Below are 13,012 nucleotides of genomic sequence, written 5' to 3' on the forward strand. Positions count from 1 at the left end.
AGATGGAGAGTTTAGAACTAAATGACACAATCAAGGTTTTATCCCACCAAGTTCCTTGGTAGAGTAGGTCCATCTCTCATTATAATATTTATCCTGCCTCATTGTTAACCAATCAGAGTTGATGGTGATCCTCAGGAACATTCACTCTTCCAAGGGCGTATAAATTGTGAGCCCACCACCACCATTATTTGTCTTTGGCATTTCCAAGTGTCACTAATCAATTTTATTGGTAACATACTAGCATTATTAACAAAATGATTAATCACTCAGAACTTATGTTTCTCGAACTTTGTTAACATCACAGACTTAATTAACCTTTATAATAAAATTATTCATCCTTATGTATAATTCACCTATCTCCTGATTTAATATGATCTTCCATGTTATTCTGGGCTACCCTCTTCTACAGCAATAACTAACTACTAGAAGTTGTTAATTCAAGAGCACAAAAATAAAACAATCTGAATATTAGAAGAGGCCACAAAATTAGTCACATATCCAACCGCTGTAAGAGGGTCTTGGATACAATTTAATAGTCCTTGGGGTTGTTAAACAAACCTTTTGTCAGAAGAGCCTTCAGTTCACTTCATATAACGGGCTTTTGGGAATTAAAAATAGTTCAAAAATTAAAAAAGAAAAAAAAAAAAGAAAAAGAAAAAGGAATAAAAAGTCCTTTCCTTAGCTTTTCAGCTAATGGAATGGATTGTAAGCTTCAAAGAGGGAGTTCTGAGCTGTCAGTTGCCGGTTCAAAACTGGATACATCAGAAAATGATTGGAAATATCTGTGAGAGGCCTTTATGAAGCTGAAAGTATGTATCTCCTTCCATTTGTTTAGTTCCATTAATTGTGAGTGGTGTGTTAACCTCAGATGGCTGAGAGAGATGACCCGCCTTCCTGGATGAGCTGAGAACATTCTATTCAGGGCTAGATGAAGAGGCGGGTCATAAATCAAGTGCTTTATAGAGGAGAGAGGATTGTGCTTTGGATGGTTGCTTCATCTGCCTCCCTTTATAATGTAAATACCTGAGAGTATTCAAATTAGGCTGCAATTTTCTAAAAGGGAATAAATAAATAAATAAAAGGAAACCGTCCTGACCATTTTCTCCTTGTTAGGGGGGAAATGGAGAGGTCTTGCATTTCTTCCCTGGGTTCTCCCTCCCTTCCTGATGTGTTATTTAACACTGCTGGGGCTCTGCAACCCTGGAACATGTTAAAGGTGAGATCTAAAGGTTACTATGGTAACTCCCCAGGGTACAGTTCTTTTCAGTGATGGGGGATGGCAGGTGCCTGGGCCAGGCTGGAAAGTGATCAATTATATAAGATTGATCAGAAGGCAGATAAAGTTTTTGTCTTCACTGTTAAAGATGCTAAAACCATTGAGGGTTAAGCAGATCTCCCCCCCCCCCAAAGTTTGAATTCATTTAATCAATCAATAAGTCAAAACATTTTAAGTGTTTATTATATAATAGTTACTATTCTAACCATAGAAAAGGGGGGGGGGGGAACGTTGCTGTATTCACTTCATCCTAATGGTCCTTAAAGGATTCAATAAGGGTGAAAAAAATTTTGGGGAAAGTAACTTAATCACATGGCCTATTAAATAAGGAGTACTTCTAGAGGCGTAAAGGTCATTCTAAGAGTTAAGACATAGCATTTAGACCATAGGAGTGAAGAAAACTTTTTTAAAAATAATATTTAATAATAATAATAATATTTTTTCTCCAATTACACATTAAAAAAATTTTAACATTCTTTTTTTGTTTTGAGTTTTAAATTGTAACCCTTTTTCTCTTCACCCCAGCCCCTGATGGTAAGCAATTTGATAGGTGCTACACAGTTGTAATCATGTAAAATATTTCCTTGTTAGTCATTGCAAAAAAAAAAATGCAAACAACAAAATAAAGTGAAAAATAGTACATTTTGCTCTGCATTCAGACATCTTTAGCTCTTTCTCTGGAGACAGAAGGAATGTTTCATCACTGTTTTTTGGATTGAATTGGATCATTATGCCATTAAGAATAACTGAGTCATTCATAGTTGTTCATTTTACAAAGTTGTTATTACTATGTATAATGGTCTCCTTGGTTCTGCTAAATTCACTTTGTATCAGTTGCTGTAAATCTTTCCAGTTTTTTTCCCCTCTGAAAATATCATTTCTTATATCACAATTTGTCATTTCTTATATCACATTTATATTCCGTTAAATTATATACCACAGCTTGTTCAGCTATTTCCCCAATTAATGGGCAACCTAATTCCTGAGTTTCAGCCCCACAGAAAGAGCTGCTATAAATATTTTTGTACTGTATATATACCCATATATATACATTTATATATATTACACACACACACATATACATACATATATACATACACACGCACATATATATTACATTTCCTTTTATAATCTCTTTGACATACAGGCTTAGTAGTGGTATTGCTGGATCAAAGGATATAAACAGTTTTTTAGGCCGTTGGGCATAATTCCAAGTTGCTCTCCTGAATGAATGAATCAATTCACAATTTCATCAAAAGTGCAATGGTATCCTAGTTTTCCAATATCCCCTCTAACATTTATTCTTTTCTGTCACATTAGCCATTATAGTGATTTTCTAATCAATAATTATAGTTTGCCCTATACTAGATTTGGGGACTACAAAAACAGAAACATGAAACTGCCCCTACCTTTGAAGGACTGAATTCAATTGGAAGAAAACTTTTATGCCTTTATTTTATGTTGTTTGGTTGGTTTTATTTATTAATTTCTTTTTTTCAGAAGTCATTGTTGGACAAATGCTGAAGGAGCCTCACTGTTCTTCAGATAATCTGAAAGTTTGATCCCTCAACAGATCATGTCCCAAGGATTAGAACCATGCAATATGATTGAGATATCATTGATATGAAAATGAAAAAAAAAATTCATTGACACAACTGAAACCTATTCTACTCTCTCCTATTCAATTCAGAACCCATTTATTATTCATCTGTGGTAGTTGCCCAAGATAAGTGGGCACACAACAAAATGTTTCAAACACTGTTAAGGTATATTAGAAAATTCAATGTGGTCTAGCAGATGGAGTACTAGATAAAGTTTTATGAGAAACTGTTGTGCCACAGTTCTCTTTTATTATCCTGACTCAGTTTCCCTAATTATCCTGACTCGGTTTCCCTAAATTGTCCTGCCTAGGTTTCTAATTGCTCTGCTCAATTCTGCAAAACCATCCCTCCCTCTTAATCATCAGAATGTTTGATAAGGATAAAAGGTCTTATATTTTAGAATATCAGAATGCCTCTCCCCATTCCAAGCTATCAGAATATCTGATACTGTCTTATCAAAATGCCTCTCCCCATCTCCGGGGTACCTTTCCCTAATATGTCATTCCCATCTCTGATGGCTCGCACGGCCCTGTCAGAGCCCTATTACCGCTCTCAGCACCCTGACTCTGCCCCTGCCTCAGTCTACCCTCTGTATCTGAGCCACATGTATATATGTCATTGAGAATTCACATTGTTTGCTGGATTCTTGGAAATGATAGTCTCATTCAGCCCTGGGACCAACCCATGGATCCATTTGGTCCCGGTAAATCTTTCCCTTTTAAATAAATGATCAAATACTCTCTAATCTCTATCTTAAAAAACCTGGGTTAAAATCTCATCTCTGGCACTTATTCACAGAACTGGACTTGTAAGCATAGATAAATCATTTAACCTTTTTAAACCTTAATTCCCTCATCTGCAAAACAGATATAAAATGAATCCTTATAATGCTTACTCCAAAGGAATATCACAGTCTCCAAAGAGTTGATGTGCATAAAGTATTTAGAAACACCCCAAAATTTCATGTGTTAGTTACTATATTTTCCTTAAAAAATTGTATAAAAATTAACTCTTATTTCCAATGAACTGTGATCCAGTCTACAGATTCTATAGGAATTTTGATGATACTACAGTTGTGTCAGGCTCCATACTGCTGGGGAAAGGATTGGGCTAGGTAACTGAAGGAAATTGAGTTTAGGTTGATGGAAAAGAGTACTTCTGAATGGTCACTAAGAAATGGGACTAGTAATTTAAAAAGTCAGATATGTCCTAGCTTAATGAGATTTGAGACATTTTGTGAACTGGTTCTACATAGGTCACAGAGAGAGCCAATGAATTACACTACACTAAAAAGAGGACTGAATTTGGAATGAGAGGGACACAATCAAACTTTGCCATTTCCTTTATGATTTCAAACAAGTTGCCTTAACTCTGTGGGTCTCAGCTCACTCCTCTGTAAAATAATAATAACTAGCATGTATATGAATTTGCAAAGTGTTTTATATTTATCACTCAAAGTGTCCCTCACGATAACCTTTTGAAGTAGATGTTTACAACCCCATTTTACAGGTGAAGATAATAAAGTCCAGAGAATATAAGTAATTGTCCAACTTAACAATACTAAGTAAGGTTCTGAGGAAGTTATTGAATTCAGCTCTTCCAAACTCTATCCATTTTGCTTCTGTTGAGGTTAGATTATATGATTTCTAAGGTGCCTTGTACTAATAAATATTTGACCCTATGATTTCACAAGAAGCCCTGCAAACCCCTTTAAAATACACATACATAGTGGATTAGGCATAAGACCAATACAAGAAAAAATTGCTTCATGTCTTGTGCTTAACAGTCACTACCATACATATGCATAACAACACTGTCAATGGAGTGTCATCTAAGTCAGAAACACAATAGGATTCTTAGAGGCTATGATTTTAGAAAAGAAAGCTGCTTAAAGTGATGTTAAATGGGATCTTTTGGTAATGGCTCACCTTGCATTCAAAGTTAATTGGATAGTTAAAATCCCAGCTTACATTTAATACATATCATTTTTCAAATGTCGAAAGATAAATCTGTGAATTTAGAAACAAAAGAAAGAGAGAGAGAGAGAGAGAGAGAGAGACAGAGACAGAGACAGAGAGAAAGAGACAGAAAGAGAGACAGAGAAACAGAGACAGAGAGAGAGACAGACAGAGAAAGAGAGACAGACAGAGAGACACAAAGTGATACATTTCCTAAGCTTTGAATTTGGATTTCCCTCAACATGGCAATAAATCTTTCTTTTTAACCCATTTCCTCCCTAATTGTACTTACATACAAATAGTATTCTCATTGAATCTACTTAAGCATGACATGGTTTAGTCCATTTACTATTAAGTTCCTATATTCCATGGCACAAGTAATATTTTCAAAGCTATTAGGATTGGTCATTTAGAGTCATCTGTAAATCAATACAAATCATCCCTTGTCTAATTCCACAAAACTTCCTTTTTTAAAAATCATAATCCATTATTTCATTTTCTTCATCATAACAAGGACATTAGGATGAAAATTCAAAAGTGTAACAGAATACTTATTGGGTATCTAATTTATATTTTAATATATTTAACATCTACTGGTCATCCTGCCATCTGGGGGAGGGAGTGGGGGGTAAGAGGTGAAAAATTGGAACAAGAGGTTTGGCAATTGTCAATGCTGTAAAGTTACCCATACATATAACTTGTAAATAAAAGGCTATTAAATTAAAAAAAAAAAGTGTAACAGAAAGTCTTAACAGTCATGTACAAAACAAACCAGGTGGTATGGTGTACAGAGGGCTGGAATTGAAGTCAATAGTTGCGTATTCAAATACCAGGCAATTCATCTCATCTTTCTGAAAATCATTTTCTCCTTCATAAAGTATACAAAATAATTTAGAGAAATGAAAGGCAGCAAGGTGGAATGGACAGGGGCCAAACTTGGAATCCACAAGAATTGGGTTCCTGTTCTGTTCTGAAACATACTGAGTACCGTGGGTATGGATACATCACTTAATGTCTGTCTCAGTGTCCCAAAACTAAATTACAGATGACTTCCAGATTGGCTTCGGTGGAAAGAATTTCTACATCTTAAGTTACCCTCATAGATGACATAACATCATAAATAGTTTAAAAGAAACCAAACAAAAATAAAACAACAACAGAAAACTTAAATTGCCTACCTTGGGTTTTGGAAGTGAAAATGCATACAATATTTAAAGCATTATAAAAATGATTTGTTTTTCTTATTAGTTATAATTATTAAATATAATTGAAAAGCATTTTCTTAAGTCTTTTTCAAATGCTAAATTTCTTGTACCTAATATCAACAGTCCCACGTCCATCCCTACTCCATACTACAGCTGAGATTCACAATATAGCTTTTCTTTTGTTACAAAAGCATAGATCAGGAACCAAATTAATGTGTTTTTCAGTAGATAGAGCTTGAGAATATAGGTTCAAATTTTATTTTTGCTGCTTACTATTTGCATGATTGTGGATAAATTATTTGTTCTTCCTGAGTCTGAGATTCTTTTTACCTCTACTTCTAATTTTTATTTAATGGTGTGATATATTCACACATAATTTTTCAGGTGATAGAAAGATGTACTGCTTTAAAAATCTACATCTACACTTCTCCCAATATGAATCTAGTCTTTTGAAAAACAACTTAGAGGAATACCACAGATTATTCAAAGAGGATGTGGTACAAGAGAATGAATATGGATTTTGAAGTTATGTGACTTCAAATTTAAATTCTGATTCTATTATTTTACTACCTGTGTGATCTTAGACTCATTCCTGTGTAAAAAACGAAAAGGAAAAAACAAATCTGGGTTTGGAGTTCTATAAAGTTGTTTTCAACTATAATTGCATTCATTCATTTATTCATTTCATCTATGTGTTTATCTATGATCCCATGACTAAAGTCAACTACTCTCACTTTGTAGAAGAAAAAGAAAATCTGGAAAATTGTTACTAACCCAATATCACAAAATAATGTCTATGACTCTTGGGTCTTAAGTTTTCATCCAACAGCTATGACCGTGTGTGTGTGGGGGGGGGGGGGAAGGGGTTTTAGCTGGTCTATAATCAAAGGGAATATCATGCATCTGAATCAGAAGATTTCAAAGACTTAATTTATTTTTATTAAGATAATCTATTATTATTCTAACAATGAGAGCAGTCCCAAAATGGGAAAGGTAGTATTCCTTGGAAGCTGGAGAATTCTCACCCATTTGGGGTCTTTAAGAGAAAATTTCTTATTATCTGTCACATATGCTACAGAAAAGATTTTTGTCAGGTTGGGCTGGATTGCATTTGAAGTCTTTTATACTATTGGGATTCTATGATATCTGTGATTTGTTATTTCTATATTACAACATGTGGATTCTATTTAATAAATGATGACCACTCTTTTCCTATATGTAAATTCTATTTTTATTGATCATTTTTCACGTAGTCATATATTAATTGTACAATTCCCTTCTTTCTTAAAGTCAGAACCACAAAGCATCAGAATTTGAAGGACTCTAACAGCATGAAGCATGGCTTTGGATTCTGATGCCTCTTGCTGTATGAATTTGGGCACAGTTTTTATGCTCTTCAAGCCTCAGTTTCCTCATATGAAAATGAGAGCACTTGACTAGATAATACTCCATTTTGTGATCATTTGCACATAAAGAGAGAATTGTTAAAGCTAGAAATTTTAGATCAGAGCATGTTGGAGATGGAAGAAAAAAACCTACATGTTAAAGTTGGGGTCAAATAGAGCTAAGTTCAAATTCCTCTTATCTCCAAAAGTCATATGTATAAATTACTTAATTAATGTCTCTATGGCTCACTTTCTTCAACTGTCAAATGGGGGTAATGAATTTTGTGGTCCCTAACTCAGATAGTTGCTGGGTTCAAATGAGATTGTTGTTTGTCTTTGTTCTTGAAAAGGACCTTGATATTAGAGATGAGATGACAGGGCATGCAAGAGATTGGATTTAAGTGAGAGAGGGCTGTGCAAGGTCACCAGTTGCACTTTCTTCTCAGAAGTCATTTAGGTCCAGTGACCAGATATGGATCAAGAAAATTGGAGATGTCCCTGCATACAGTAGGAGACTTTTTTGAGCTAAAGTCTCTAATAGGTCTCAGTTTGACTGAGATAGAGATAGAAGAGACCAATAATGTTATTGTATTCTAGCCTTCTTTTATGGAAGGCAATTGGAGTTAAGTGACTTACCAAAGGTCACAAGGTACTAAATGTTAAGTATCTGAGCCCAGATTTAAACTCAGGTTCTTTTGACTAAAAAGTAGTGTTCTATCCACCACCATCTAGCTGCCCCAAAGGTAGATAGCAATAGAGGCAAAGTATGGGCACTTTCACCTAGTCAAAAACAAACAAAAAAAACAAACCAACAAGTCAACAAACAAACAAATAAAGAAATGAATGAATGGATAGATAGATAAATCCATGAGAGGAAAACCCTCAGGCTTTCTGTACAAACAGAAATGATTGTTATTTCAATTCATTCCGAGTCAATCAGGATCTTAAAAATGTCCAGTTGGGATAAATGGTAAATTACAATTTTTAAACAAATGTTAAAACCTCATAAAAGTGCTAGAAATCATTATTATAATCATTAACCGAGAATAGAATTTTTGAGCTGGGAGGGATATAAGAATATAAAAAATTAGAATTGGAAGGGATTTTAGGATTCATCAAGCTGAAATCCCTCTTTTTTACAGCTAAAAAAAATTGTCCTAGAGAGCTAAGCACAAGGTCATGGACACAATATACCTAGTAGAATGTATTATATATTAAATTATCTGTGACAAGGTGTATAGACTCATAGCAGAGTAAAATCTTGGATAATTATTATTATAATCTTTAAATATTAATATCCATTCTATGACTATCTTACCTATAGATACAATTAAAAACTGAGAAACCTCTCTCAGCTAAACCTGCACTCTTAGCATTCTAGGATCTGTTCCTTGCCCAATAGTCTATCACCAGTTAGCAGTGATGTGGCCTTTAAAATGAACTTCAAAAGGTTGAACACAGACCGAGTTTCTTCTCTATTTAAAAGAAAGTTCATGAATGCCATGAAAGCAGTGGCCTGATATAAGCCCTGGTAATTTCCACTTGAAATATTGAATATCAAAAGTTGTTAATGTGTTCCAGGGAACTTAAAAGATGGATTGGTAACTTCCATTCCATTCTGTGACCCTGGGAGATCTAGATTCAGAATGCTTATATGTTTCCCTATGATATTACTTTATAATAACATAGCTAATGGGTATCAAAAATTGATCAATCCCAGCATTCCGGAGTCTAAGCCAGTTGTTCTTGCCATTGTACAATGCTGCCAATGATAGGTTCTAGAGTTTAGGATGCATCCAAAGTTAAGATTTTCATTATTTGAGACACTTTAATCTAATCAAGGAAGCTTAGTGTTGGAATGTACACTAGAAACCACATAACCTAATAATGAAAGTTAATCTCACAGATTATGTTATCAGTCATTTCAGTCAAGTCAGAATCTCTGATATCCCATTTGGATTTTTCTTGGCAGACATGGTAGAGCTATTTGCCATTTTCTCCCCCAGCATAATTTAAAGATGACAAACTGAGGCAAAAAGGGTAAAGTGACTTGATCAGGGCCACACAGCTGGTTAGTGTCTGAGGCTAGCTCTAAAGTCCACATACCAAACAAATGGCTATGCAACCTTTGACTGAACCCCACGAATGATGATAGGTGAATCTTATGAGAAAGACAGTTCTTTCTATGTTAGGATATTCCACTTTTCATCTGAAGGATTTCTTTACGTTTAAAAAGCTACCTCTGCTACATATTTGCTCACAGTTTCTAGTTCTCCCTTCTAGGAGCAAATAAACAAGTCTAATTTCTTTTCCACATGAGAAAACCTATCCAAACCTTTATAAATGGGAGCATTTATTCCTAAATCTTTTCTACACTAAACAACCCTTGTTCTTTTAAGCAATCCTTATATAATAGTTCTTCTGATGGATTTGAATTGACTGCCTTGAGGGGAAGGGGAGAGCAGGTCCTAAGTAATTAAAACAAAATTAGTTGTAGTCAGGTAGTGAGAGAACAAAAATGATCATGGGGTTGGTCAATTGTACAGTAATAGTTTCTATAAAATTGTTCTGATTTTGAAAAAACATGAAAAATAGAGACAAAGACATGAAGGGAGAGAGACAGAGAGAGAGGGATAGACAGAAAGAGACAAAGACAGAAAAAGACAGACAGAGAAACAGAGAGAGAGAGAGAGAGAGAGAGAGAGAGAGAGAGAGAGAGAGAGAGAGAGAGAAAGGAGACACAGAGAGACAGAGACAGAGAAAGACATTAGGAGCAGCAGTAGAAGCAGAAGGAAGATGCTTTCCAGGAGACTTACTCTAAGACTTGCCCAGTCTGGAGTCCTTGACTTTCTACAATATTCAGGTCAATATATCAGAGAATACCTGAATTGCAACTTCTTTAAGAAACTATGGGGGACTGGTGAATCTACTCTGCTCTGCTTCTCTCTTCTGTTTCTTTACTCTAGACAATGTGTAGAGGGGTTCAGTAAGAAGTATTTGATATTTTAAATTTTATCTCCATATATGTGTGTGTGTGCACATGGATGTGTATATATAATATATCCACATATATATTATATATATAATTTTATTTTAATTTTATGTTAAATTTGATTTTCTATCTTATCCAGGTTGGACATGAAAGAGTTAAAACTGAGCCTGATCCCACTGAGAAACTCTCTCAGCTAGACCTGCACTCTTACCATTCTAGGATCTGTTCCTTGCCCAATAGTATATCACCAGTTAGCAGTGATGTGGCCTTTAAAAAAAAAAATATATATATATATATATATATATTTTTTTTTTCTTAACAGTTTAAGATAATTACCAAAGCTAATTGTATTCTAGGGTGTAAAAACTCTTAAACAAATGTAAAAAATGCAGAAAATATAAATATATCCTTTACAAACCACACTGTAATAGAAATAGTGATTAATAAAACATGCAAATGGAAATAGGAAATAAGTAATGGTAACCTCAATGTTAAAGAACACATTATAGAAACCTGCTAAAGAGACTGGCAGTGTAACTAGGGGACTTAATTACTGGAGAATCAAGTTTCCAGTCAGAAAGACTCACCTTCCCGAATTCAAATCCAGCCTCAGATACTTACTAGCTGTATGATCTTGGTGAAGACACTTAACCCTGATCCCTTATCTCTAAAATGGGTTGGACAAAACAATAACAAACCACTTTAATATATCTGCTAAGAAAAAATGTCACCTATAACTTTAAAATGACTGCACTACAACAACAACAAAGAGATTGATTAACAATGAGACAACATTCCAAACATTATGGGACATTTTTGTAAGCTGTCCTCAGAGGAAACCCTCTTAAAATATATAGTAATAAAATGGGGAGGGGGAGAAATAAGACTAAATGCTGTTCATGCAATTTAAAAAAAAAAAAAAAGAAAAAGAAAAAATAAGCAATTTACTTCATTTGAAATGTTAAGTCCTTGATAAAAAAAATCATAGCCGTCCCCTCCTCACCCCCCTTTCCTTGCCATTAGGATTGGAAATAGTTTTTATTTTATTTTTTTTTTTTTAAAGCCAGGGAAAAACTTTGAAGTTCTGACCAGATACATTATCTTGATCCTTGCTAAGATAATTCCCCCTCCTTTTCAGTGTTACCTCATACTTCCCTGTCTCCTGTCCTTGAACTTCTTATCTTGACCCCTATCCTGTCAGGATTAGGTTATGATCTTGTGACATAGGGAGCAATTCATATCTCCTTTTAGGACGTCATCTGGAGTTGGTTTGTCTTTAGGAACCTCAGGACTGGCGGTCTAGTTCTCTCTCTCCATATCTGTCTATGGTCAGAGTTATTTTTGATTTTTTGTTCTTTTTTTTTTTTTTTTTTTTTTTTTTTTTTTTTTAAGGTTTGAGATCTGCTCTTAAGGCAATGGATTGACAACTGCTTTAATTTGTTCTGGAGTCAGTGTTTCTGACTGACTTTGGGTGGTGGGTGATCAAGGCCAGGTGTCCTTCTTTCAGGCTAAGCAGTTTACAATTTGCCTTTTTAAAATTTGCTTTTGTCTGTTTTACAGCAAATTTGATAACACGTGTTTGCAACCAGGACAGAGTAGTCTAAGAGGCTCACAGAAGATTCCTGGAGGCACAATGCTCAGGCTCCCTGCCCCACCTCCTTGCCCCAGGTTCCCTGTGCTTCTGTCTGGCCTCAGCAGACTGTCTCCTGTTCATTTGAAATAGATCTGTTCTGACATTCTTCCAAGGTATCTTCTTCTGGAAATGTGGTGTACTCCAAATATTTGTGGGTTCTGTGACTCCAAAACCAGTTTAGAGGCTTACTCTACTGTTGGTTTGAGAAAAGGTTAGAGTGTTGCTCCACAGTTCTCTTTTAATTGTTCTGCCTCAGTTTCCCTAATTGTTCCTGCTTCAGTTTCCCTAAATTGTTCTGCCTCAGTCCCCTTAGTTGCAACCCCCCCCCCACCTCTGGTTCATGAAAACAGATATAATTCAGGGCTATTTACTCTAAGGTTATAAATTGTCAATATGTAAATTCAGAAAGGGGGACTCCAGACTTTCTGTCTGTCAGACAGACACTGTCTGAAAGTGTCTGTAGCCACTTTCTTAACTCCCAGTTAGTAAGAATTTATGGTCCTAACCCCAACCTGTCAGAACTGAGTTGATGATTCCTGCCTGGAGATACTCCCTCACCAGAGTTTAGAGTCCACCCCCTTGCCTTTGTTTAGCTACTATGTAAAATTATGTCATGGAGAACTCGAATTGGCTGCTGGATGCTAGATTCTTAGAGACGATAGTCTCATTCAGCCCTGGGACCAAACCATGGATCCATTTGGTTCCAGTAAATCTCTCCCTTTCAAATAAAATAGTAAATACTCTCTAATCTCTATCTTGCCTCAGTTTCTCCGGCATTACAAGAGGTGGTCACAGAAAGTCTTGTCTGCATTCTGCCATCTAGGAAAACTATTAGCACATGATTATATCAATAACCAAACTAAAAAAATTCACTTGATTATCTCAAAAGATGCAGAAAAAACATTTGATAAAATCCAACACTAACTCCTATTAGAGAGTACAGGAGTAAATGCACTTTTCCG

Source organism: Sarcophilus harrisii, chromosome 6, assembly GCF_902635505.1.
Source record: "Sarcophilus harrisii chromosome 6, mSarHar1.11, whole genome shotgun sequence".
NCBI classification, from domain to species: Eukaryota; Metazoa; Chordata; class Mammalia; order Dasyuromorphia; family Dasyuridae; genus Sarcophilus; species Sarcophilus harrisii.